This window comes from Lithobates pipiens, unplaced genomic scaffold (assembly GCF_037356315.1).
Source record: "Lithobates pipiens isolate NorthernLeopardFrog02 unplaced genomic scaffold, aLitPip1_a1.2 Scaffold_19, whole genome shotgun sequence".
In the NCBI taxonomy this organism is placed as follows: domain Eukaryota; kingdom Metazoa; phylum Chordata; class Amphibia; order Anura; family Ranidae; genus Lithobates; species Lithobates pipiens.
This window is the reverse complement of record NW_027507764.1, coordinates 541614558-541642240: the sequence shown is the minus strand read 5'-3', so window position 1 is coordinate 541642240 and position 27683 is coordinate 541614558. Positions and strand designations below refer to the sequence as shown.

Genomic DNA, 27683 nt, shown 5'->3' with positions numbered 1-27683 from the left:
AATGAAACTCAGAGTGCTCCTGCAACCTTCAGTCTATGCTGGGTTATCTGAGGATTAGCCATTAAGAGCCACCACCCAACTTGGAGGAGGCACAGCAAAATGGTGCCCTGAGCAGGGTCACATTGTACATACTAGTTCCATAGCTGTCTCTGGCCTTAATACTTTCTATTTTACTAACCTAAAACAAGCATGTGGCCAGGAAAGTCAGTGGATAGTCAAAAATACAGATCCTCATACTTGACTTAATCAGGAAAGTGTCTGACTTAACAAAACAGCCAAGTGAAATGTTTTTTGTACTGAAAACTTAGCAGTGTTTGCCTGTGTTTTTTCCATGTACAGGTTTTCCTTAATGAAAAAAAAATGCAAAACATTCTACAGGCATGACTTAATCTACCACTGCAATATACAAACCTGCAATTTTTTTCATTGGGAGAAAATTGGAAATTGAAAAGGGACTTTTAAAGTCAATGAAAATGTATTTTGTGTTAAAACAGTAGAACAGGGTTAGAACAGCTTGAGTGCAGCTTTTCTCAACTTTCATGACACGGTGGAACCCTTGAAATACCGTATATACTCGAGTATAAGCCGAGATTTTCAGCCTCTTTTTTGAGGCTGAAAGTGCCCCCCTCGGCTTATACTCGAGTCATCGCTGTCTGCCCGCTCGATCAGCGTGTCGAGCAGACAGACAGCGGCCATTCTATAATTCAAAAGCCGCGCCTCCGGCTCCGCCTTCGCCTGTGATAGGCGGAACACTGAATTTCCCAGCAGCCTGTGTTCCGCCTATCACGGACATCGTATCATCCTCGTACTACGGACGAGGATGATACGATGTCCGTGATAGGCGGAACACAGGCTGCTGGAAAATTCAGTGTTCCGCCTATCACAGGCGGAGGCGCGGCTTTTGAATTTTACAATGGCCGCCGAGGCGCCGACGAAGAGGGCACGGGACGGAGGCAAGGCAAGGCACGGCACGGGACGGGACGGGACGGAGGCAAGGCAAGGCACGACACGGGACGGAGGCAAGGCACGGCGGCAAGGAGGCAAGGCACGGGACGGAGGCTCGGGACAAAGGCTCGGGACACAGGTAGGCTGGACACACACACACACACACACACACACACACACACACACACACACACACACACACACACACACACGGATGGATGGAGACACACACACAGGGATGGATGGATACACACACACACAGGGATGGATGGATGGATGGAGACACACACACACAGGGATGGATGGATGGAGACACACACACACAGGGATGGATGGATGGATGGATGGAGACACACACACACAGGGATGGATGGATGGATGGACACACACACACACAGGGATGGATGGATGGATGGACACACACACACACAGGGATGGATGGACGGACACACAGGGATGGACGGACACACAGGGATGGACGGACACACAGGGATGGACGGACACACACACAGGGATGGACAGGCATGTCTCACCCTCGGCTTATACACGAGTCAATAAGTTTGCCAGTTTTTTTGGGGGTAAATTGGGGGCCTCGGCTTATATTCGGGTCGGCCTATACTCGAGTATATACGGTACCTCTCTGATCTCAAGGAACCCATGCTAATACTTACTATATCTACAACTCATGATATATTAGTGTGATGGTCAGTGAGAAGAATGCTCTTTATGCTTGAGGTCATTGGGAAGAATTACCCCTAATGCCGCGTACACATGACCGGACTTTCCAGCAGAATAGGTCCGATGGAATCATTCTGTCGGATATTCCGATCATGTTTGGGCTAATCCGATCATTTTTCTTTTAAAAATTCCGACAGACCTAGAAATAGAACATGTTTGAAATCTGTCCGACGGACTCAATTCCTATCGGAAAAAACGTTTGTCTGTATGCTGGTCCGACAGACCAAATACGATACAAGGGCAGCTATTGGCTATTGAACTGCCTTTTCTAGTCCTGTCATACGTCATCACTTTCAAAACTAACGGATTTTCAAACAGACTTTGGTCCGTTCGTGTGTGGGCAAGTCCGTTCGTTTGGAAGTCCATCTGGAAGACCGTCAGGAAGACCGGTTGACCTTTTCTGACGGAAAGTCCGGTCGTGTGTATGCGGCATTCCAGATAAAAAAGATCAATGGTGTCAGTGGGAACTTATCTAAGAGGCAGAGCTTGCTCATTGCTCAAGGAACCCCTAGCAACCTCTGGAGGAACCCTAGGGATCCATGGAACCCTGCTTGAGTGTCTAATTTTTAAGATGACTGGGTTAAAGCTCAATTCCGTACTCCTGCCCCAAATCCACCCTCCACCTCCCCAATCATGCACCTGCATGTATTTTTTAAGTTCATTTTTATACTTTCTTTAAATGTTTTCTGGCTGGTCACATGATGTGGCCCCAGACACTGTATGGTCTCTAATTATGTAGAGAATGTTGCTGATCTGATGATGTCAGAGCTGTTCTATTTATGATTGTACCATTTATTGGAAGACATTCACAGAAAGTGGGTAAAGAAAATTTTGGGTGTCATTCAGCAATTTTTACAATTTCTGGGCAACAATATTAATGTCACTAGGCAAAAGGGTCTATTTCTTTCCCTGAACCTATTTTTATATGACATATATGTTTGTGTGTGTGTGTGTGTATATATATATATATATATATATATATATATATATATATATATATATATATATATATATTATATTTATACTACCAAAAATATTGGGATGCCTGCATTTACACGCACATGAATACATGGACTTTAATGGCATCCCAGTCTTAGTCCATAGGGTTCCAACAGCTGTCCACAAGGTTTAGGAGTGTGTATATGGGAATGTTTGACCATTCTTCCAGAACCACATTTGTGAGGTCAGGCACTGACATTGGATGGCAAGTCCTGGCTCGCAGTCTCCGCTCTGATTCATCCCAAAGTTGTTCTGTTGGGTTAAGGTCAGGACTCTGTGCAGGCCAGTCAAGTTCCTCCACCCTAAAATTTGCTTATCCATGTATTTATGAACCTTTCTTTGTGCGCTGATGCACAGTCATTTTGGAACAGGAAGGGGCCATCCCCAAACTGTTCCCACAAAGTTGGGAGCATGCAATTGTCCAAAATGTCTTGGTATGCTGGCACCTTAAGAGTTTTTACTTTATGGGAACTAAGGGGCCAAGCTCAACCCCTGAAAAACAACCCCCCCCCCCCCCCCCAACCAAATGATTTGGACCAGTGCACAAAGAAATGGTTCACCCCGGAACTTGACTGGCCTGCCTGGCCTCAACCCCATAGAACACCTTTGGGATGAATTAGAGCGGTGACTTCTCATCCACATGAGTACCTGACCTCAAAAAATGAGCTTCTGGAAGAATGATCAAATATTTACACAGACACACTCCTAAACCTTGTGGACAGCCTTCCCAGAATAGTTATAGCTGCAAAGGGTGGGCCAACTCAATATTGAACCCTATGGACTAAGACTGGGATGCCATTAAAGTTCATGTGTGTGTAAATGTGTAAAGGCAGGCGTCACAATACTTTTGACAATATAGTGTATGTATGTGTGTGTATGTGTGTATATATATATATATATATATATATATATATATATATATATATATATATATTCCTCTTACTCTTATGCTTTGATATTACGCCTAGATATTAGTTCCGGGTGACTCCTGTAGGTGACGAGTGGGTTTTAATGACATCTTTCAGTTTTGCCTTAAACCATTTAAAACCATCTGTATATTGTGTGTGTGCCAGCGTCTTGCATGGGAGAGATTACGTCTGACAGTTTCTGTAATATAATGAACGGGAGTATTGTTTGGACAAAGGTAACGTTTTGATTTGTGTACTTTTTTGGCAGTTGGCGTAAGCTCAGCTCTGAAACGCAGAGTGATCTAACAGTGTAAATATCTGAATATTTTTTAAGCCGTCCGTATAGATGTCGTGTGTTTAAACCACTGCAATATGTATATACAAAGCCCAAAATGGTAAACTTTGCTATCTAAAGTGCATGAGAAGATTCCTTGTTCAGGTGTCTGAATATTACAATGTAAACTCTTCTACACATGTTTCACTGTATATCCCCCTTAAGGACAGAGTAGAGGAAATTAACTGAAAATGTTATCTTGATTTTTTGTTTTAAAGTTCTTTTATTTTTAAAAATATTCTGAAAAAAAAAAAAAAAGAAAAATATGTAATGTTTGAAACTGACAATGACGTTTTTTTTTAATGTTTAATGTTAACTCTTTTTTGCTATTGCGGCTGCAACCTTACTATTGAAGTGTATAGACACCCCTATTTTTTTGTATTGCTTGAAGTGTTATAAAATTTCCTTTAAAAAAAATATATTACAGTACTATATTTTGTAAGTAGTAAAATTGCTGTATTTTGTAATTGCTGTAAAATTATTGGATGAGCCAGTTCCTTGTGGGATAAGTAGATTTTATGTTATTTTTGGTATTCTTTCTATTTTACACTGTTTTAATATATTAAAAAATAAATTGATATGATTTATTTATTTTACCCTTTTCTTAGTAGAGCTGTTTATGTACATATTTATAATATTAGTTTAGCCCCTAGGTCTTTTAAGATATTGGATGAGGTTTTGAGACTAACATTTACTTTTGCTTGCCCAACATAGACTGTTCTGTGATTGCCAAATGTTGGCCCTGAAATAGTACTGTGTAGTCTTAAATAGTTACAATAATTAAAATAAGAATTTTCTACGTAGTTAAAGATAGCTGCGTGGTTGTCAAAACCTAAATAAAATACCTTCATTAATTCCTTACGTAAAACGTATCTAATAAGCAGGTGGACAAATAGTGAGTATTTATGTCTGAGCTGGCATGCAATTATAAGGAGCCAGAAAATACATGGATTTCCCCTAATAGCTGAGAAAATTTATTTAATGTCCTTTTGACTTTTTTGAGTTCCAAGTCGGCATACAGCATAGCAAAGTTTGTGCTGCCTTAGGACAAATGAGAATAAGGATTTACTTACCAAAGTTTTAGTTTCTTTCAGCCCTAAAGCAGCAAAGACTTTAATATTTTAAGTTCAGCCTTAGGACAACAAAATGTTGAAATGAATGTTAAAAAGGTTGTAGTTGCCTTGGCTACTTGGCTCTTGGGATTTGGCTACTTCTTCTATAAATGCATAATTAAACTTATAAATATTGTCTTTTTAAATACAATGCTTGCCACTAAAAATGCTGGGATTTGTAGCTCTACAAGAGGCAGTTGGCAACAATGTCTAATTCAGACTTTGTTCGTTTTTGCTACTAACAGACAGTAATTACTGTAGTTCAGTAAATCAGTAAGGCTACTGACTTAAAGTGAGAGTAATTTAGGAAGTGATGTTTCTTTTGGTATATGTGAAGTAGAATTAATTGCTAGTCTCTTGGAGGCCCTTTAGTCGTTCATGCTTGCCATTGTACTACACAGTTCTTCTCCTCTATTGCTGGAGTTTCTATCATTCTGCCCACTTTTGCACCTAGATTAAAAAAAATTTAGGGAGAGAGAATTGTTGTAGAAGGTGGGCTTATCTAAGTAACTCAGAAGCAACATGGAGAGCAAGGACCATAGTGTCTACAGTGCAAGGTGGGTGGACCTGGGAACTCCAGAACAACAGCTAGAGCCAGGGTCACCCTGTGTGCTATGGGAGGTGGGGGGGGCGGGACTTGGGAATCATGAGTAAGTGCTGAGATAGCATGAAACGTGTTGACTGGTTTTATCCCCATGGTTTCCTTTTTGCCATAACTTGTGTTTTGATGTACAATAAATGGGTCTCTTTTGGAATGCAGCTGTCTGGACATTTTGAGGTTTTTTTTGCATACTGCATGACGAGCTGAGCTTACACCCAGATGTGTGGGGTGTGGAGGAGTGTGTTGTACAAATCATAATAAAAAGCACAATTGGTGGGCTCCGGATGATCAGTATCGTTGGTTAATTTAGGTAACAGGTTACCGGCTCATCTAATATGGTGGTATTCCTTATCAAAACATAAGTAGTCTAAATAAAAGGGGAGTGGGATAGGACCCAAGGTGTCCTTACCTTCAATGAAGGAAAAGGAACAAACTGTGGTTTAACCTGATATAACTTTATTAGAACAATTAGTATAAAAAAAAATTATCATTGAAAGGAAAGCATAAACAATAGGAAATTGCACATGGTAAAATCTGACAACGTTGTCACTTAAAAACGCATGCCCATGAACTCAGCCATATCCCACAAGTGTCAATAATCTCAAGTTATTAAGTATAACAGGTATGTGGTGGCAGACCAACCTGGGGCAGGGTTATTTATTCAGATGTGCCTGGGAACTCCCAGAGCACAAGATAAAGGGGGAACCATCCTGCCTGCTGTGGCTGGTGGGCAGGTTGGGGAACTCCATAAGCTCCAGGTAAAGGGAGGGCCATCCTGTCTGCTGTGGTTGGTGGGCAGGTTGAGGAACTCCAAGAGCTCCAGGTAAAGGGAGGGCCATCCTGTCTGCAGTGGCAGATGGACAGGCGGGGGAACTCCCGAAGCTCCAGGTAAAGGGAGGGCCATCCTGTCTGCTGTGGTTGGTGGGCAGGTTGAGGAACTCCAAGAGCTCCAGGTAAAGGGAGGGCCATCCTGTCTGCAGTGGCAGATGGACAGGCGGGGGAACTCCCGAAGCCCCAGGTAAAGGGGGAACCATCCTGCCTGCTGTGGCTGGTGGGCAGGTTGGGGAACTCCATAAGCTCCAGGTAAAGGGAGGGCCATCCTGTCTGCTGTGGTTGGTGGGCAGGTTGAGGAACTCCAAGAGCTCCAGGTAAAGGGAGGCTCACCCAGTCTACTGTGGCAGGTGGACAGGCTGAGGAACTTCCAAAGCACCAGGTAAAGGGAAGGTCATCCTAGCTGCTCTTGCAGGTGGACGGGCTTGGAAATGTATCACCAACTGGCAAGGTGGGCTGGCCTGGAAAATTAAGAGAAAAGATCTGGATATTTCAGTGGGTGATTCAAAATATTAGTTTTGGGTGGATTAAAAATTTCTAAAGCCCAAAAAATTTTCTTAGTTTTTGCTAGAGTATGGTGTGCATAAAAACCTTGTTTTTGGTGCCGTGTGTGCCATTGGGTAGATTTCCCTTCACTTTCTGTCCTGGACACACAACGGGAAGTCAGAAAAAAACTCTCCAAAATGAAGATAAATTCCCTTTTAGTAGTCAGTGAAACAGATATCGCTATTGGAAGATCTCCCTTCATCTTCTGTTCCAGACAACTACAATGTTATTTTATTTCCAAAATATATTTTTTTCAATTTCCAGGACAAACAGAAATGGTGAATCTACACATCAGATACCAATCTACATGGGGCTCTAACCAGGGTTACTAACCATCAGTAAATTTACAGAAAGTTTGTAAAAATCTGTGATTTTTACAGCTGTCTGTAAATATCAGGGGCTGATAATTTGTTATGCTGTGTTGACTTTTTAGGTGTAAACCAGGGAAATTACTTGTTATGGCAACTGTCAGTGTTTCCATATTGTGTTTATACTGTTTAAATATTGGTTGTCTTAATTTTTAATAGCAGTTCTGTAATTTTTCAGGTTGCCAGTAAAAAAATGTGTCGGTCAGTAAATTGTCTGTGTTTTGTCAGTAAAAAATGCTGCGGTAGGTTGGCAACACTGGCTCTAACCATTCAATAAGCAAATTAAAAGAAACAAACATTGTGTTTTTTGTTTTCTAAATGGTTAGATCAGTCTTTCAACACAAAGGAACCCTTGAGATAACTTTCCGGTCTCGGGGAACCCCTGCTAAAAATGACTATAGCTACAAGTCATGATACATTAGTGTATTGGTCAGTGGGAAGTATGCTCCTTACACTTGAGGTCATTGGGAAGAAGTCCCCCTTATAGATAGCTAAAAAGATCAACGGTGTCAGTGGAAACTTATTTGAGAGGCAGAAATTGTCATTGCTTAAGGAACTCCTAGCAAACCCTGGAGGAACCCTGGTTAAGAAACCTTGGGTTAGATCCTTAGATCTCTGGCCTATGTGCTTGTTGCTTGGTAGAGTAAGATTGGCCATAGACGGTTCGAATCTCGGCCGGTTTAGCAGAAACCGGACAAGATTTGAACCAATAATGGGCAGGCTGAATGTACCAAGTTGATTGATCAATCAACTTGGGTACAACCAGCCTTCTGGATTCGCTTGTGATTATCAAAAGCGGCTGTTATAGCTTTATAATGGCTAGCGATAATCTCTGTCTTCTCCTGGCAGGGATGGCTAACCCCACCCTTTCCCGCAGGGAGAAAACAATTGCTCAGGAGGAGGGATTCCCATATTAACACTGTCAGTGTTGATGAGGGAATCATGCAAATTTTCTTTTCTGCAGCCCATGGTTGCTATAGCCGCTAGCCAATCAGCAGGGACGACTAACCCCACCTCCCCTCCCGCCGAGAGAGACAATTGCTCAGCAGAAGGGATTCCTATGTTAACACTGTCTTTGTTGATGAGGGAATCATGCACATTTCTTTTCTGCAACTTGTGGTTGCTATAACCGCTAGTAGAGCTGCACGATTAATCGTCAAGAATCATTATCACAATTTATTTCCTCCTTGTGATCTTGACAGAAGTATTTCCCGATTCTTTCTATGCAGAGAATTCTCTCTGCTCTGCTAAAGCCAACAACCGTCAAAAGAAAGGAAGAAAAAAACAGGCATTCTGCCAAGTATCACAACATTCTTTATCAGTGGAACTAAGTCTAAACATTGTAACAATTTGTCAGAGGAATAGACTTCTGTGTGTAAATGAGGAAAGTTTAACCACTTAAACACTAAACCTTTTTCTGACATATGTTGGTTTCAATTTAAAATATATATATTTTTTTTGCTAGAAAATTACTTAGAACCCCCAAACATATATATACATTTTTATCAGTGGAACTATTTACTAAAGGAAAATCCACTTTGCATTGCAAGTGCACTTGGAAGTGCAGTCGCTGTAGATCCGAGGGGGACATTCAAGGAAAATAAAAAACAGCATTTTAGCTTGCTCATGATTGGATGATAAAATCAGCAGAGCTTCCCCTCATTTCAGATCTACCCCTTAGATTTAGAGAGACTGCACTTCCAAGTGCACTTGCAGTGCAAAGTGGATTTGCCTTTAATAAATAACCCCCTAAGTCTAAACATTGTAACAATTTGTCAGACGAATAGACTTCTGTGTGTAAATGAGAACATTTTAACCACTTAAACACTAAACCTTTTTCTGACATATGTTGGTTTCAATTTAAAATCTTTTTTTTTTAGCTGGAAAATTACTTAGAACCGCCAAACATTATATATATATATATATATATATATATATATATATATATATATATTTTTTTTTGTTTTGTTTTGTTTTGTTTTGTTTTGTAGAGACCCTAGAGAATACAATGGTGGTTGTTGCAATATTTTATGTCACACTGTATTTGCACAGTGGTCTTTCAAATGCAATTTTTTGGGGAAAAAAAAAACTAACCAGTAAAGTTAGCCCAATTTTTTTTGTATAATGTGAAAGATTTTACACCGTAAGAATCATGATCTTTATTCTAAGCAAAAAAATTGTGATTCTCATTGTGGCCAGAATCGTGCAGCTCTAGCCTCTAGCCATAATCACTGTTTTTTCCCAAAAGAGAGGGCCAACTCCGCTCACCCCACCCCCCTCCCCCTCCCTCCCCCTCCCTCCCCGTCATGAGAAGACAATTGCTCAGCAGGAGGGATTCCTCTGTCAGCACTGTCTGTGTGGATGGGGGGACTTGTGCAAAGTTCTTTCCTGCAACCTGTGGTTGCAGGAAAGAAATTTGCACTGTCTATGGCTGGCTTTAGATAGCCCTGACCTGCTACTTTTTTATTAGTCCAATTAGCAGTACTTAGTAGGTCACTGCATGGGTATGGCAATGTCATTACATTTTATATGAAAATACCTGAAGTTTGTGAGCTAGGTGTCACTAGAATCGAGACATTCTGGTCACAGGTAGGGGAGAAATGATTTTCCGTCCATTGTCATAATACACTTCTGTTTTAAAGGCAGACAAAATATTATACATGTTTTAATAAGTGTCGGATGATGTTCTCTGGCGAGCGTGCATGTGTCTGTGCATGAATAAGTGAAGAAGACTGTTGTGTGTAATTATAACTTAGCCGTGACCATAAGATGTACATTGATTTGTCAGTTTATTGGCTTGCTTTGAGTATATTATATATTTTTTTTAGTCTGGTTAACTCATACTCATTTTGCAAGGAAAAAAAAATAAAAAAATACGCATCTTCTCGCGCTTTTATATTTATGTTCTGCCTGCTTTGCTTTGTTGAAAGATAAAATCTGGATACTAAGCTTTGCACATTATAAATGCACACCCATCCCTCCTTCTCTACAGTAAATTGCTACATACTAGTGCCTAATATAATTCTATATTATAATAATAATAATATAATTCTGATAGATATTCACAATTTACCGAAATGGAAATAATTGTAAGGTTTCTTTTTTATTAGCCAGATAAACCAGTACTAGTACACCCATAACATGTTCTAAAAAAAAAAAAAATTGAACACCTAGCAATGCCTACGCCTTTTAAAATTACCATTCATTCCTCTGAGTTATGGGTTTTGGTTTGCTCTGTTAGGCACACTTGTGTACTTCAGCACTACCTAATGGCCTATCGCTGTTATAGCCAGCGTTACTGGCCAGTAGGAACTTGGCGGAAGTAGCTGGTCAGCCCCTGAAGTGTAGAAATTTGTGTAACAGAGCCCCTAAAGATAACGGGGTTGATTTACTAAAGGCAAAAAAACTGTACACTTTGTAAATGCAATAGCACTCAGCAAGGGCATTTGCTCCAAAGCGTAGTAAATGAAGTAAAGCTTCACTTTGCAAAGAATACCCAATCACATGCAAGGAAAAAAAAAGGCAATTTCACTTGCACACGACTGGATGATGGAAGTCAGAAGAGCTTTACCCTATTTACTAAACTCTGGAGCAACTGTCTTTGCAAAGGCACAGTCTATTTGTCTTTAGTAAGTGAACCCCATAGAGAGCTGAAGAGCAGTATCCATATTTTATTGTTTTTAATAATTAATGGTAACAAGATCCTTATCTATTGACGGAGTAAGCTAAAAAGAGGGATTTTAAAAGAAATAATTTAGCTTGCCTTTTTGGGACTTTTTTCTCTGAAAAGAGATTTGTTTCCCACCTGACAGTCTGTGGACGCGTTGTATGATTTGGCTGTGGTCGTGTGTCTTTCTTTGAGGAAAAATAGATCATTTCAATCTCTGGTTGGTCATGAGTGTTCGTTATTGAACTTACTTGTCATATGCTAGAAAAGAGTATACAGTATTTGAGATATAAGCAAGTCTATATGGCAGAATAGGGGGTTATTTACTAAAGGAAAATCCACTTTGCACTGCAAGTGTACTCGGAAGTGCAGTCGCTCTAAATCTGAGGGGTTTGCCACCACACACGCTTGACACCATCTGAACCAAATAAGTTTAAAGCAGCACTCATACCTCTATTTCCCAAAGATAACCTCAGGATATGATGCTAAGCATGTGCACTCAACCCCTTTTGGTCGACCATAGCGCGGTCTATTCTGAGTGGAACCTGTGCTGTTAAACCACTGTATGGTCTTGGCCACCGTGCTGCTTTTTTCGTTTCTGGCTCTTGGCAATCTTCTTATAGCCTAGGCCAGTGATGGCGAACCTTGGCACTCCAGATGTTTTGGAACTACAATTCCCAGGATACTCATCTACACTGCAGAGTGCATGAGCATCATGGGAAATGTAGTTCCAAAACATCTGGGGTGCCAAGGTTTACCATCACTGGCCTAGGCCATCTTTATGTAGAGCAACAATTCTTTTATTTTCCATGAGGTGCCATGTTGAACTTCCAGTGACCAGTATGAGAGAGTGAGAGCGATAACACCAAATTTAACACACCTGCTCCCCATTCACACCTGAGACCTTGTAACACTAACATAACAATGGGGAGGCAAAATGGCTAATTGGGCCCAATTTGGACTTTTGTTGCCAGTGGTTTTGACATTAATGGCTGCGTGTTGAGTTATTTGAGGGAACAGCAAATTGACACAAGTTATACAAGCTGTACACTCGTTACATTGTAGCAAAGTGTCATTTCTTCAGTGTTTTCACATATAATAAAATATTTAAAAAAATGTGGGGGGTGTACTCACTTTTGCGAGATACTGTATATGTATATATATATATATATATATATATATATATATATATATATATATATATATATATATATATATATATATATATAATTTTTCAAGGTCACGTTGTCTTGTTGACATGCCTTTTGATTTTAGGTGTTGGTTGAAATACGAATTTGTGCTTTGCTTATGTAATGTTACACTGAGGACTAGCTTTAAGGAAATGCATTATTCCTTTCTTTTAGAAATTGTGCAATTGTGTTGCATAATTGCCCGAAATCTGTATTTATTATGAGTTGCTGGATGCCAACTGAAAATTGTAAGCTTAAAGTTGGGGGAACCTGTTCTGCAAACTGTTTTATTGTACCTGACCCACTGACCATCACACTAGTGTATCATGAGTTGTAGATTACTAATTTTTAGCAGGGGTTCCCTGAGACTGGAGAACTATTTCAAGGGTTCCTCTATGTTGAAAAGGTTGAGAAAGGCTGCTCCAGAGCTTAATAAATGAGGTAAAGTTTCACTTTGCAAAAAAATACCCAATCACGTTCAAGGAAAATAAAAAATAATTTTTTTTGCTAGCATGTGATTGGATGATGAAAGTCAGCAGAACTACTGCTCATTTACTAAACTCTGGAGCAACTGCACAGTCTATTTCCCTTTAGTAAATCAACCTGAACAAGTGTTGGGGGTCTTTATGAGGGGGATGTAATGTTTACTGTAACTGTAAACCCTTACATTTACCCAGTGAAATGACTAGCCTCAGGTGATACGCAGAGATAAAACAAATCTTCCTCCATAAGTTGTACCTTTTTATCTTCTAAATCTCTTCTTATTCTTCTAATCTCTACAGCCTAGGAGTCCTGCAGTTTTGGAGTGTGTCTATGGGAATGTTTGATCATTTGCATTTGTGAGGTCAAGTTCCTCCACCCCAAACTCGTCATCCATGTCTTTATGGGCCTTGTTTTGTGCACTGGTACGCAGTCTTGTTGGAACATTAACCACTTGCTTACAGGGCACTTAAACACCTTCCTGCCCAGACCAATTTTCAGCTTTCGGTGCTCTCACACTTTGAATGACAATTACTCAGTCATGCAACACTGTACCCAAATGAATTTTTTGTCCTTTTTTTCCCACAAATAGAGCTTTCTTTTGGTGGTATTTGATCACCTCTGGGGTTTTTATTTTTTGCGCTATAAATGAAAAAAGACCGAAAATTTTGAAAAAAAACGCATATTTCTTTGTTTCTGTGACAGAATTATGCAAATTATTAATTTTTCTTCATAAATTTTGGTCACAATTTATACTGCTACATATCTTTGGTAAAAATAACCCAAATTAGTGGATATTATTTGGTCTTTGTGAAAGTTAGAGAGTCTACAAGCTGTGGTGCGAATCGCACAAAATTGATCACATCTGATGTACTGGTGGCCTATCTCGCTTCTTGTGACCCGAACAAGTCAGGAAAGTACAAATACCCCCCAAATGACCCCTTTTTGGAAAGTAGACATTCCAAGTTATTTAGTAAGAGGTATAGTGAGCTTTTTGATGTTGTCATTTTTTTCCCACAATTCTTTGCAAAATTAAGATTTTTCATTTTTTTTTTTTTTCTCCACAAAATTGTCATTGTAATAGGTTATTTCTCTCACGTGGCATGTGTATACCACAAATGACACCCCCCAAAAAATTCTGCTACTCCTCCTGAGTATTACAATACCACATGTGTGGGACTTTTTCACAGCCTGGCCACATAGAGAGGCCCAACATGCAGGTAGCGCCATCATGTGTTCTAGGAACATAAGTTACACATCTAACTTGTTGACTATTTATTACACTTTTGAAGCACCAGGACAATGACACGTGACACTGATGACAGATGGCACTGATACGTGGCAATGATGACAGGTGGCACTGATGACAGATGGCACTAATATGTGGCACTGATGACAGATGGCACTAATATGTGGCACTGATGACGCGTGGCACTTATACGTGGCACTGATGACACGTGGCACTAATACGTGGCACTGATGACACGTGGCACTGAAACGTGGCACCGATGACAGATGGCACTAATACGTGGCACTAATATGTGCCACCGATGACAGATGGCACTAATACATGCCACCGATGACGCGTGACACTGATGACAGATGGCACTGATAAGTGGCATTGATGACACGTGACACTGACAACAGATGGCACGTGACACTGACAGGTGGCACTGATGACAAATGGCACTGATACGTGGCACTGATGACAGATGGCACTATGTGGCACTGATGACACGTGGCACTGACGGCAGGTGGCACTGACGGCAGGTGGCACTGACGGCAGGTGGCACTGACGGCAGGTGGCACTGGGGGCAGGTGGCACTGACGGCAGGTGGCACTGGGGTGGATGGCACTGGGGGCAGGTAGCACTGGGGTGGATGGCACTGGGGGCAGGTAGCACTGGGGTGGATGGCACTGGGGGCAGGTAGCACTGGGGTGGATGGCACTGGGGGCAGGTAGCACTGGGGTGGATGGCACTGGGGGCAGGTAGCACTGGGGTGGATGGCACTGGGGGCAGGTAGCACTGGGGTGGATGGCACTGGGGCAGATAGCACTGCTGGGGGCGGATGGCACTGCTGGGGGCGGATGGCACTGCTGGGGGCGGATGGCACTTTTTATTTCATTTTTTTTTTTTTTTTTTTTTCCGGAATCAGAACGGCTGCCGCTGCAGCCGTTCATCTCTCCCCTCTCGCACTGTCTGTGCGAGGAAGGAGAGCGGCGCTGCGAGATGATCTCATATGTTTACATATGAGATCATCTCCCATTGGACACGCCGATCACGCTGTAAACGGCCGCTGTGATTGGCCGTTTACAGCGATCTGTGTTTGCCTGTCCCCGGGGGACAAGGCGAACACAGAACTTCCGCGATGCGCGCCCGCGGCGGCGCGCATTGCGGAAGTAAACATCAGGCCGTCCAGGGACGACCGCCCAAACGAACGCGCCTGCTCTACGGCCGTAAATCGGCTATAGGGCGGGCGCGAGGAGGTTAAGGGGCCATCCCCAAACTGTTCCAACAAAGTTGGGAGCATGAAATTGTCCAAAATGTCTTGGTATGCTGACACCTTAAGAGTCCCCTTCACTGGAATTTAGGGGCTAAGTCTAACCCCAGGAAAACAAACCCCACACCATAATCCCCCCTCCACCAAATGATTTGGCCCATGGTTTGTTTAGTGTGCTCGATCACCTATGAGGGGTAGTGTGGGTGATGCTGCACCTGCTGCAGGAGTGCCAGCAAGGGATGGAGTTCATCTCAGCTCCTGTAGTCACTATAAGGAAGAGAGGAAAGATCCCTGGTGCTGCACATTCATGAAGTCCTATGGTGGTATGAGAGAGACAACCCCAGCCTGCCTATGGTGGAATGCATTTCGTTCCGCCCCTGGAGCTTAGTCATGGGGCTTAGTCATTTCGCTCCACCCCATGACTAACCTTCGGCGGACAGAGTGAAACGTGTTGGTGGCGTGGCCTGTGGGGAGTCCAGGCTGAGGTTGTCTCTCTCATACCACAATAGGACTCCATGGATGTACGGCATCAGGGATCTTTCCTCTCATCCTACCAAATGATTTGGACCAGTGCACAAAGCAAGGTCCATAAAGACATGGCTGACCTCAACCTGATAGAACACCTTTGGGATCAATTAGAACAAAAACTGCGAGCCAGGCCTTTTTGTCCACATCAGTGACCTCACAAATGTGCTTCTGGAAGAATGGTCAAACATTCCCATAGACACACTCCTAAACCTTGTGGACGGCCTTCCCAGAAGAGTTGAAGCTTTCATAGCTGCAAAGGGTGGGCCAACTCAATATTCATGTGCGTGTAAAAGCAGGTGTCCCAATACTTTTGGTAATATAGTGTATATCCTCTGTGTATTCTAGGGTTTAGCTTTAATATTTCCACCAAATGCACCTTCTCTTTATCCTGCATTTTGCATTGGTCTGCTCTTATGTCGTCTGTAAAAATAGACGCCTCGTAAATTATTGTTATTGGATTATACAGTTTAGGCTGAATTTCATGTTTCAAATCCTAAATTACTGGCAGAAAATGATGATTTGAATTGTAAGGGGCTAATTCATGTATTGCTGCTGTTTGCATTTATTGAATTTTATCCAAATGCAATTATAAAGAATTAATCTGCGAAATAAAATCTATAAGTTGAAGAATACTGTTTTAACTAAATAAATAAATCCCGCACAGTTTGCATTTTATTTAGGAAAAGCAAATGGCAATAGGATGGATTTTTAGGGCAGTAGATTGATGTGTTTTAGAATATGACATTTGGATCACCTCGGATAACACTTCCCAATGATCAGCTGGGGCAGGACAGGTGTGTCTATATTTGTTGTGTATAAGCCACTCAAACAGGACACTTCACCTGCCTAGTATTATCTGTCTACTGCAAACAGTTACAGTTATATTACAATACAGTTACATTGTGTACCATTGTATAACACAATTGTGTTTCACGCTATACAGGCATAGAACACTAGACATCTATCATGACCCCATGACTGGCCCATGGTGCAAATACAATTCAGGAATGCCCTATTTAGACATAGAACACCACACCTTCAACACAAACTCATCTTTGGATACAATTTTAAAACTTTACACAAAGCTCAACATTTATTCTACTAAAATCAAGATCTGTTGTGGTGCAGGCTGCTGATACCATCTGCAAATTTCATCATTATAATTTTAATGTCCTTCTGAATTAATTTATTTGAAATGCTACACACAATGAAGGTGTGTATGTGTTTGTGTCTGCATGTGTATGAATCATACTCCATGCTATGCTTTACTGGTATTCCATATATTGGCACATTTTCCTTTTCAATCCTTTCTTTTTTCATGTTCTCCTTTCTCTGAGTTTTAGTACTTTAGAAAGTTGTGTTCAAAGACTACTGCGTGATTGTTCTGATTAGGAGAGTGACCATGGCTGGAGCTTTCACATTAGTTGGCCAGATTTTGTCTTCAAATGAAAATGGCATTTTATGTAAAGCCTTGTACACACAATCGGATTGTTGGCCGACAAAACCGTGGACTTTTGTCCAAAGAGGAGGTTGGCCAAAAACTTGTCTTGCATACACATGGGCACACAATTGTTGGCCAACAATTACGAATGTAGTGACGTACTAGACGTACTACATGGTTTTTCAGCTCTTTAGCGCCACCCTTTGTGCTCCTTCTGCTAATTTTGTGTTAGTAGAAGTTTGGTGATTGTCGATTCGCTCTTTTCTTTTTACATTTTTCATTTTAGTGCTTTTCAGTTTGCGCTTTTCATTTTGTGCTTTTCAGTTCATTTCTAAACATCCGTTCATCAACCAGACATGTTGCGGAATCAGAAGAGATAACGTGTTATTTATTATTGGCCTTGGAGTTATTGTTTTGACATTATTTTTTTCGTTGAATCATGATTTGATTTGTTATATTTTTCTATATTTTGGATGTATAGAATGCACTTTTTGGTTAAGTTCTGTTGGCAGATAGAATGTCTCATTTTATTTGTTTTCTTTTTTTAATGCACAATAAAAAAAAATAGTGGAGAATAATATTTGGCTATGTGTTTTACTTCAAATGACAGTTTGGGAGTAGGCAGTTACATTTAAAAAAATAGAATGACAAATTGACAAGGGACACCAACATAGTTGTATCTTTGATCTTAAAAACTACAGGATAATGGTGTTGTGGTAACTTGCCCAAATAAAAATAAAATTAGCATAGTAATATTATTCTTGATATCACTAGAAAAAAAAAGCCTTTGAAAATTTGTTTACAATAACTCCATCAGTATCACCAGCAAAGCAGCTTCATTATTATCCTATTAAAGAAGAAGAGAATGTGCACTGCATTTGGAGATTTCAGAATTTTTCCACCTCACAAATGTTAATTCTCCATTACGAACGCTAGTTTACAAGATAGACCGCTTCTGGCTCGTCCTTGCTTCCAAGCATGCGTGTTTGTACTTTGGACTTTTCTCAGACGGACTTGTGTACACACGCTTGGAAAATCCAACAACACACATTTGTCTGTGGAAAATTTTAAAACCTGTGATCAAACATTTGTCCACGGAAAATCTGACAACAATTGTCCAATGGAGCATACACACAGCTGGATTTACCACCATCAGCCTGTCATTGAACATTTCCCATCGGAAAGTCCAATTGTGTGTACGTGGCTTTAAAGGCCATTGGATCGCGCATGTCTGATATTCCAGAGGCCAGATCTCTTTGGGTATTTAAGTGGTTTTGTGAAAAAGAGATTGCATTTACTGTATCCTATATACAAGTTGGGTATATTTTATTTCAAAGACTGCTGATCTGTGTGTTGGCCCCAGGTGCTGGTACCCAATGTCTTACTATAGGGCTACGTAACTTATTGCCAGCTTGGGTTCCCTTAGGTATGTGCTCTTACCTTACCCATGTATCTAAAAATTCATGTGCAGATTTTGGCTTACTAAAATGTAAAATATGCCTAGGGCTAAACAAGCTCCCTACACTCCCATGTGACTTTACTTGGGCCCTAATAATTTACCTGTGGTGGTGGGGATTCATGTGTGTTTCATACTTGAAAGCGCTAGATTTTTTTATTGGGGATTGGGTGGTGGGGAAATGTAGACCTTAGGAGGCCTGCTAAATAGCCCAGTTTGTAAAAGTGGCCCTGTCAGGAGCTTTAAAAAAATGTTCCCTGCATGGAAAAGCTTTTACATTCTGCTCTCCATCATCCTGATCCAGTGCTGCAGACTCTACAGCATTCTAAACTTCCACATTCTAAACATTTAGATGCCCGTGTCCCCCACCGCACACTGTAGTTTCATCCTGTGACCCTTTGGTTACTACAGGGATTGTTGTAGAAGTAATTGTAGGGGTTGGATGAAGGAACCATGATGTTTGGTGGGGGACATAGACATCTAACATTTCCGGAAATGTTGCATATATTGCAAATGTTGAATAGGCTACAGCATTGGAATGGAGCCAAGTTAGGAGACACAGGCCACTGGAGAAGTGAGTATAATAGTTCTCCAATTGTACACACTCTCTTCTAGATTTTTTGAAGCAACTGCTGTTGTCGATTTAAAACTGAAGTTTAGGAATGAATTTTATTGTATAGTTGCATCTGTCCAGCTTGTATTAATGTAAGGAAGCATATCTCATACCTGAGCGATCTCTGTGGAAGCTGCAAATCTCTCCAGTAGTCCTGCTACTACAGTAATAGCAGTGGTCTACAGGGTCCAGTGCTGCCATTTACAGCATGTCTTCTATCTATTGACAGTGAATACAAGGTGTTCTCTGCACCCCTCTCCACTGCATTCAATTAGAAAACATCTTATATTTATTGAAAAATTACAAAGATATCTACGAATGGTAGAAGTGCCAAGCAAGTGACTCCCTGTGGTGGCCATCTAGAAGCACAGCCACGCCGCACAGCAACCAGAAAACTGCTACTATCACTGTAGAAGTGCTGGCTACTACAGTAGTTTTCACCTTCCACAGCTTAGGTATGAGATATATACATGTAATTTGGTCCAAGCTGCGCCAGTGTAACTATGTAATAAAATTCATAGCCAAACTTGAGCTTAAAGGTATAACCTTTGAGGAAATTTCCCTTCACTTCCTGTACCAGAGATGATACAGGAAGTGAGAGGAAATCTTCCAAAGTGAGGAGAACTCTCCTTTTAGACAGTTGACCTTAAAACAGTTGTCCCCATTAGAATATTTCTTCTTCAATCTTGTTCTGGCGACAACTCTAAAATGTGGGATTTTCCTTCACTTTCTGTTTTGGTGACAAGGGTCACAAATACAAATAAAGTAGTGAACAGACAATGATAAAAACTCTATAGTGAATCATAGCTTTCCCCACTCTATCCAAAATTGGGAAAAAAAAGTTTTGCTTATAGACACACTTTTAAAAAAAAACCTGTACTTTTGTGTTTTGAAAGTATAGAAAATCCCAGGTTTTTTACTTGCATTCTTTAAGGTGGTTACATAATCAGGAGTAAGCTTTCAGTAAAGGCATTATATTAGGCATTATTGCCCAGTGACAACCTTGTGGCCCTCTCATGTACCTATAACACTTCACCAAGCATCTGAGGTTAGTCCTTCTGTAGTAAGAGTATCCCTCAAGTCTACACTCTCCATAGAGATCAACTACCTCTCTGATGAGATATACCCACTTTGTGCCTGAGATATTGTAAACACAGGTTTTGGAAAGGTAAAACTCTGTGGTGAGCAACTTCTTTCTAAACTTATCAGATGGGATCATTAGAATGGGACAGAGGAGTATGCACCATGCAAATTACACTCCCCTCCATGTTTTTGAATGTTTGCTTAAAGTGTATGCCCAGCCAAAACTATTTGGATAGAATCTGTGTCGGCGTTGGAGATTTTCTCACATTTCCTTTTTGGTGAAACCGTTGTCACCATAACTGTAAGTAAGGGTAAATCTACTCGAAGGATCCCCAGATAGGTGTAAATACCTGATAGTGGTTATAAATGGAAAAAAAAGAAAAACTTTAACCACGCTCAACTGGTTTGTTTCCACATAAATTGGTGAGGTTGTGGCTGGAGTATGTGCTCCTACAGCATTAATCTATTAGGAAAATTGGTCAGCCACCTGGTACATTCCATATACTTTATTAGGCTACATTTAAAAGCGGCACAATACAGCTAAAGTGTTTTGGCCTTATGGCCTTTTTCAAAGAAAGAGAAAAAGGCCGTATGGCTGAAACTAGCTGTATTGTGCCACTTTTAAATTTAGCGTAATAAAGTATTTGGAACTTGGAATGTGGCAGGTTGCTGGCAAATTTTCCTCATGAACTGACAGTGGTTCTAACCCTGCCTTGTTCTATACAAAGCTAAAATACACAATTTTAGTGGGACATACACTTTACGAGTCATGGCCAGGCCTCTTATGGGACATGCAGGCATAACCTTGGCTCTTCTTTATCAGATGTTAGCTCTCTTTATGTCAAAGGGAACATCTTCTGTACTAGAGAAGATTACAGGATAAGCTGCTTGTCTCAAAAGGTGCTCTGAGGATTAGTACAGAGAGGACTTTACCATCCCACCAATTACCCCCCAAAAAAGTATATCATTCTTTTAAAAATTGTTGTTTTTTCTAAATGAAAAGTACCCTTTGCTGAGTTGTAATATGTCATTCTTTCTTACGTAGCACTGACACAGTACTCAGCTCCATACAAAATGAGATACAGCGTCGGTTAAGAAAGGGAAAGAGTCGTCACAAGGGTAAGTGCTACAGACCTGCCCCGGATGGGGGATTTTCCACACCCTAAGAACAAAACAAATTTTCTTAGATGATGAAATACAATGGTTTTAGTTTTGGATCTTATTTGGCAGTAAACTTTATTATACTGTCATGAGTAGGGTTGAATTTACAATTCCACCCAGTAGACATGTGACTACAGGCAGTAGAGGGGAAGGGGCAGGTTTCTATTGTATAGTTATCTTCCACACATTTTGTTATGCCATCATAAATTGAAGGAGTTAGCTTGTAAATGCTTATTTGTATTTTGTCACTATATTCTAAAATTAGTACCTCCTATCTTCTAAGTCTAAGTCTAAGTTCTATCCACCTAAGTCTAAGTGCTGAAACAACCATAAAGCTGTACCAAAAGGCAGCAGCCAAAGCCACAAGAGGGCTCAACACCAATAACCACAAATTGGGAAGAAAACACCCGGAAGAGACCTCTTCTAACTCGCCCATGCTATCATCCACCCATGACCAGTGACTGATCGAGTCAGTCCAGCGTGGTCTCCAGCCTTAACATGATTAGTACCAGGAAAAAAAGGACATTTTTGGGTGATCCTAGCAGAAGCATGTTGCTTGGAGCATCAACATGTGCATACCTGCAGAATATAGGTATTGAGGGCATATTTAAGAACTTTGGCATAACATTTTCACAATTTTTTTCAGATATACATCGTTTTGCTAGGATTTACTGAATCACATGTGAACTCAGAATGGACAGGTGGCATCTAATCCAGTCCTAGATCTACAGTATGGAATGATGTGATTTGCTTTTCGTCCTAGTTATCAATAGCTTTTGGAGCCCCATACCTCTTTTTTTTCTCCTGTGATTGGTTACAATGTATTATTGGTAACAGCAAGGGTAGTAGGCCATGAACTTAGTTGAAAACACAACTTTGGACATAGTTAACCAATTTTAAATGTTTGAGCTTTTATTTTGTTACCACATTAAGTTCATTCCGCCTGAGCCTGATTTTAGGTAGATATAAGCAAGTTGAATCCCTTGCTATTTTCTTATATTTTTTGGTCTCTGTGCATACCTTCTCAGCTCCAACCATATGGAACAGTCATACTGTTCCATATACTGTTCACTCTACCCACTCCACTTTATTATTTGGAGAATACAGCAGGAAGAGTGAGACTTAAAGTGTTACTAAAGACAAAACTTGCATCTTGGCTAGAGTAAGGGAAGGTTATAACCCCTGTCATTTTTTTCATGGAGATCTGTGCCCAACTGGGGAGATTTCCCTTCACTTCCTGTCCCATAGCCAAAACAGGACATGAGAAGAAATCTCTCCAAAGTAAGGAAAGTAAGGAAATCCTGGGGTGTCACCAGGATCACCAGAACTAGTGCCCCCACTATAAGATTGCCCCTCTATTATTGTTCTGGTGTCAACCTAAAATTTGGGATTTTCTTTCACTTTCACTCTCAGTGATAATGGTAAATAGGACAAACAGAGAGGGTGAATTTCCCTAACAGGTGCATAGACAGCCATGGCAGGTGTTCTAAACCATCTCCACTCTATCCAAAACTTAAAAAAGAGTTCAGATTTGGATAGAGTGGGAAAAGATTAGAACCCCAATTGAGTCCGATTTTTAGCTTGTTGCCATGTGTTGGCAGCCCATACAAGAGCAATGGGCTGCCTTAATTCTATGTATATTAATGTACAAATTATGGTACATCAGAGTGTGTGCTTTAACACCACAGGGCACTGCAAAGGTCTGAATAAGGCCCTAAAAAATGCCTATATTAGAGTGTACAGAACATGGCGCCTTGTGGAAACACATGTTAATATATGGCCTGTACTCTGAAAAACACATATACTCATATGCATGGTTATTAAAATTCCATTTGTCAAACTTGCTAAAATATGAAGCTGAGCCATTTATCCAGAACTCACACTGGATTATTTAAGACAGATTCCTATTACAATTTTCCTGTGTATTCCCTGGCTAAATCGGTAATCCTTCTGCGTCTGAAAAGTCAGGAGAACCTAATGTAAGGATTTCCTTTTCTCAGACACATGAAAAAAAAACAAAAACATTTTGTACTAAAAAATTTAAAAGGCTAGTCATAGGGAACCAGATAATACAGGAGACTTTATGGTCTTTCAAATGCCCACCGGATACTGCCTTGAGTGACCCATGGCAAACCATCATCAGAATTTGAGCCCTAATTGGGGCAAACTGGCAAGTTCTCTTGAAAGAACAGCCCCTCACTTGCTGATAGTCACCTTATCCAAGCAAGATGGCACTTTGACAAAGCCCTATAAAAACAATAAAGAGGAGATGCACAGACCTACCACATTACCACCATGCAAATGTATTATATAGATAAACAAAATGATATACTCACAAACAAGCGTATCATAAAATACAGATGAACCTGCTTCCAGATCCACACCGCTAGACTGGTGACATGGGAGGACCTTTCAGTGTCCAATACAGTTTACATGTTTCGAAGGACAAGCGTGTATTGGACACTGAAAGGTCTTCCCATGTCACCAGTCTAGTGGTGTGGATCTGGAAGCAGTTTCATCAGTTTTTTTTTTATAATACACTTGTTATAATTATGCGTTTGTGACTATAATACTTGTTTTATCTAATTAATACATGTATATGGTGGTAATGCACTAGGTTGGTGTGCCGTCTCTTTGTTGTTTTATAGTGCTGCTTGAAAAGGTAACCCATAGTCCTGACTGGGCAGCAAGACACGTTTATAATAATGTCACTTAAAAACAGCCAACGCATTTCGGAGGTAATAAAACTTCATCACGGCTTAGACGAATGGATTAAGGACTTGAATGCACTTAAAGTAAACTATAACCAAATCAGTCTATATTTAATCTGGTGCAAAACCATGATTGGAATTGAAGGGGAATTTTATTGCCACTGAAACGTATTTTTTTTATGGGACAGTATTACAAACAATTAAAAGCACTTTGAACTCTTTTACTGTGTGATTTGGTGCTGATTTTTATGTTGATACTTTGAGTTGTTTTGTATTAAGGGAAGCCTTTGTGTTTGAAAGTTGCCTCACCAGATCCAGTGAGCTAGTTTGAAGATATCCTTGGGTTTGTACCATTGGAATAAGCATTAAAGTTCTAGCACCTCTTAAATGTAATTTTTTTAAAAATGGTAAGTGAGTCTATATCTCTTGATGAAGGGGTTCTGCATGACTCCGAAATGTTGCACTACCTGCTCTGTGATGTGATCATGCTTCAATAAAAAAATCAGTTTGGACGCTACTTGTCGATCCATGGTGTGCTGGCAAATATCCTCATTGTGACTTTCTAAACCAGTATCTAGATGGTGGTTGCTGCAGCATCCAAATTTTCTAGAGCTTTATCCAGGAACGTGTGCAATGGGAATAGGAAGTATTTACATATCTCTTTAATTTTCAGGGGACAAAACCACTTCCCCTTTAAAAATCACAAGGGTCATTTACAAGATGTGCCAGTGTTCGTGGCAGTAGCCTTCACATGAGGGAGGGGTCATTAACCCAGTGTAAGCTCTGATCCCATCCAACATGAGACAGGGTTTGGACTTCTGGGTCTGAAGGAGGAACTGTGCTTTCATTGTCCAACCACAGATTGGGGTCGGGTCTTGGATCAGGCTGTACTTCTCTAATGTATTATAGTTTGTCGAGAGGTGTTTCGGGTGATGAAGGGTGCAATATGGGCCGTTTACACCCAACGGGCATCCGATCCACCAGATGGATGGGGATCTGATCCTCCATTCATCTATTTTTGGTGGATATTATCAGATTGGATGTCTGTGAGTGGCAATGAACACATGTCCATTGCCACCCACTGCTCCATTGGATGCAATGGATGGTCCGGTCGAGTCCCCCTAAAAAGCTGACAGGCGGACCTGATCGGTCCACCCATGTGAAATAGGCCTAAGGGAAAGTTAAAGTAGAACAATAGGCAAAACTTTTTATACATTTTTAATAGAGCAAGAGAGGGTTATAACCCCTGCTAGATTTTTTTCACCATCTGTGTCCCATTGGGGAGATTTACCTTCACTTCCTGTCCCATAACCAAACAGGAGGTGAGAGGAAATCCTTGCAAATGAAGGGAATTCCTTTAGGACCCCCGGGGCACCAGAACTATTGTCCCCATTGGATACTAGTCCAGATCTATTACATTTCTGGCGATAACCCAAAATTTGGGATTTTCTTTTACTTTCACTTTCAATGATAACGGTAAACAGGACAAATAGTGAGGTGGAATCTCTTGTAGCAGGGGAACAGACAGCAATAAAAACCACACAGGTGTTCTAATCCCTCTCCACTCCATCCAAAACTAAAAAAAAAAAGTGCCTTTATTTATACTTTAAATAATGCCTTTGCTATAGGTATTGGCCATTTCCTGTAGCCTTCCAGAGATCACATCTTCCCATCCTTGTCCTAGTCTTGTTGCTAGAACATTGCTAAGATGCTCCCAGCTGTTACTGGTCACCCCCACCATTGCAGGAGCAAGCTCTCAAACCCCTGAACATGTGTGGTTCAATACCTCCTCGGTTGCAGCATAGCTAAGCTATTGCTACAGTGGAGAGAGAATGAATGTGAGAGACGTTGAATCGGCTTGGGGGGGTCTAAGCAATGTCCTAGCAACAAATTGGGCTTCAGGAGGACTATAATTTGCCTACACCTACATCAAGGCCATTATTTATCTTTGTTCAAAGCTGCACAATTTGTTATCTTCTACAGGTGCCCCCTACTTCCATAGGCAGTTTTATGGTAAAGATGAACAAACCCCATCAACCATGCCTAAAAATGATCATCATGCACAGCGGACCTTTTAAAACTTTAGTTTAAAAAAATAAAATAAGGGAAGAAATCCAACCATGCCCCAGTGGGACTGTATTAGTAGGTCTGGTCCACAGATTTATCAGCCCCTGCCAAATAGGACCAGGCTTTATGCTTGTTCGTTGTCTGTGTTTGAAATTTGCATTTCTTGGAGCTAAATTATCATATGCCTAATGTTTGTGTGTGTACGCCTGCATGTGAAATTCATATCAGCTTGTTTGTTTGAATGTCAAGGCAACCGGTCTAATTGCTCTTCCGTGTACAGGGACGTCACGCTGTATGTTGCATAAATGTAATTACCCTTTGATGCTCTCCTGGCCATGCGTATGTGCGGTGCCAGTCATGATGGAGAATTGTCAATGCAGATTCTGTGCTCTCCGTTCTCCGTATCACAGTTCTGCCTGTGACTAATGACTATAGAATCTTTTGTGACGAACTAACTGGGCTAGGACAGAAGACTTGGTGACTTCAGCTACAACTGTTTTTTATTTTTTACTTAATCTTTTGTTGCTGTAGAGACAGATTTGGAAAGGAAGCTTTCCGTCGGTATTACGCGTAGAACCTGTTTATAGTTTACTTGTTAAATGTTAAGCAATTTCTAGGATGTTCCCCGTTTAAAGAAAGGTCTTATTTTAACTGCAGGGCAGGGAGATCCTGGGTGCCTGATTGATTATTTATTTATTACAGGTACTTATATGGCGCCAACAATTTACACAGTGCTTTACATATATATTGTACGGTTACATCATTTATATTTGGGGAACATTGTTAAAGGAAAAATGCAGGGTATTTTCAGTTATTATTATTTTATTTTTTTTACTAGCTCCCTTGTCTCCTTTCTCATGCTCAACTCCAGGACTTCTCCAGAGCCTCTCTGATCCTCTGTAACTCCTTACCCCAATATGTCCAACTATCTCCTACTCTGTCTTCTTTTCGTTGATCTCTGAAAACCCTTCTCTTCAGAAAAGCCTATTCTTCCCCCACCTAACAACTGCACATTTATCTTCTCCATCAGCCAATCCCCCACAGTTATTACCTCTTGTATCACTTGATCCTCCCTCCTAGAGTGTAAGCTCTAACAAGCAGGGCTCTCTAAATCCTACTGTATTAAATGGTATTGAAATTGTACTGTTTGCCCTTATGTTGTAAAGCGCTGCATAAATTGTAAGGGCTATATCAATTCTGTATAATAAATAATATTAATTATAAATAATAAGAAAAGCAAAAAGGGGAGTGTTCATAGTATTTGCAACACTCAAAATTCCAGTGAGTACCTACTCCTATGTACTTCTTTTGTGTTGCATGATGCATTTTGCGTTTTCACATGTGTTTTTGGAAGGTGTCTGTTAACAAGGGTTCGCCCAGTGGCGGCTGGTGCTCCATTTTGG

At 40.7% G+C, this 27683-nt stretch overlaps 1 protein-coding gene across 3 annotated transcripts in view; it reads left to right on the top strand.

The window, feature by feature from the left end:
* TRPS1 (transcriptional repressor GATA binding 1) overlaps positions 1–27683 on the top strand; it is a 399923-nt gene that overhangs the window by 24009 nt on the left and 348231 nt on the right. For 2 of the 3 annotated variants that reach the window (XM_077493238.1, XM_077493240.1), the window contains exon 2: positions 21387–21460. The exons of the other annotated variant lie outside the window; for it this stretch is intronic. The gene's annotated coding sequence lies outside the window, so the exon portion shown is untranslated. The remainder of the gene's footprint in view (positions 1–21386; positions 21461–27683) is intronic. 3 annotated transcript variants of the gene reach the window in all.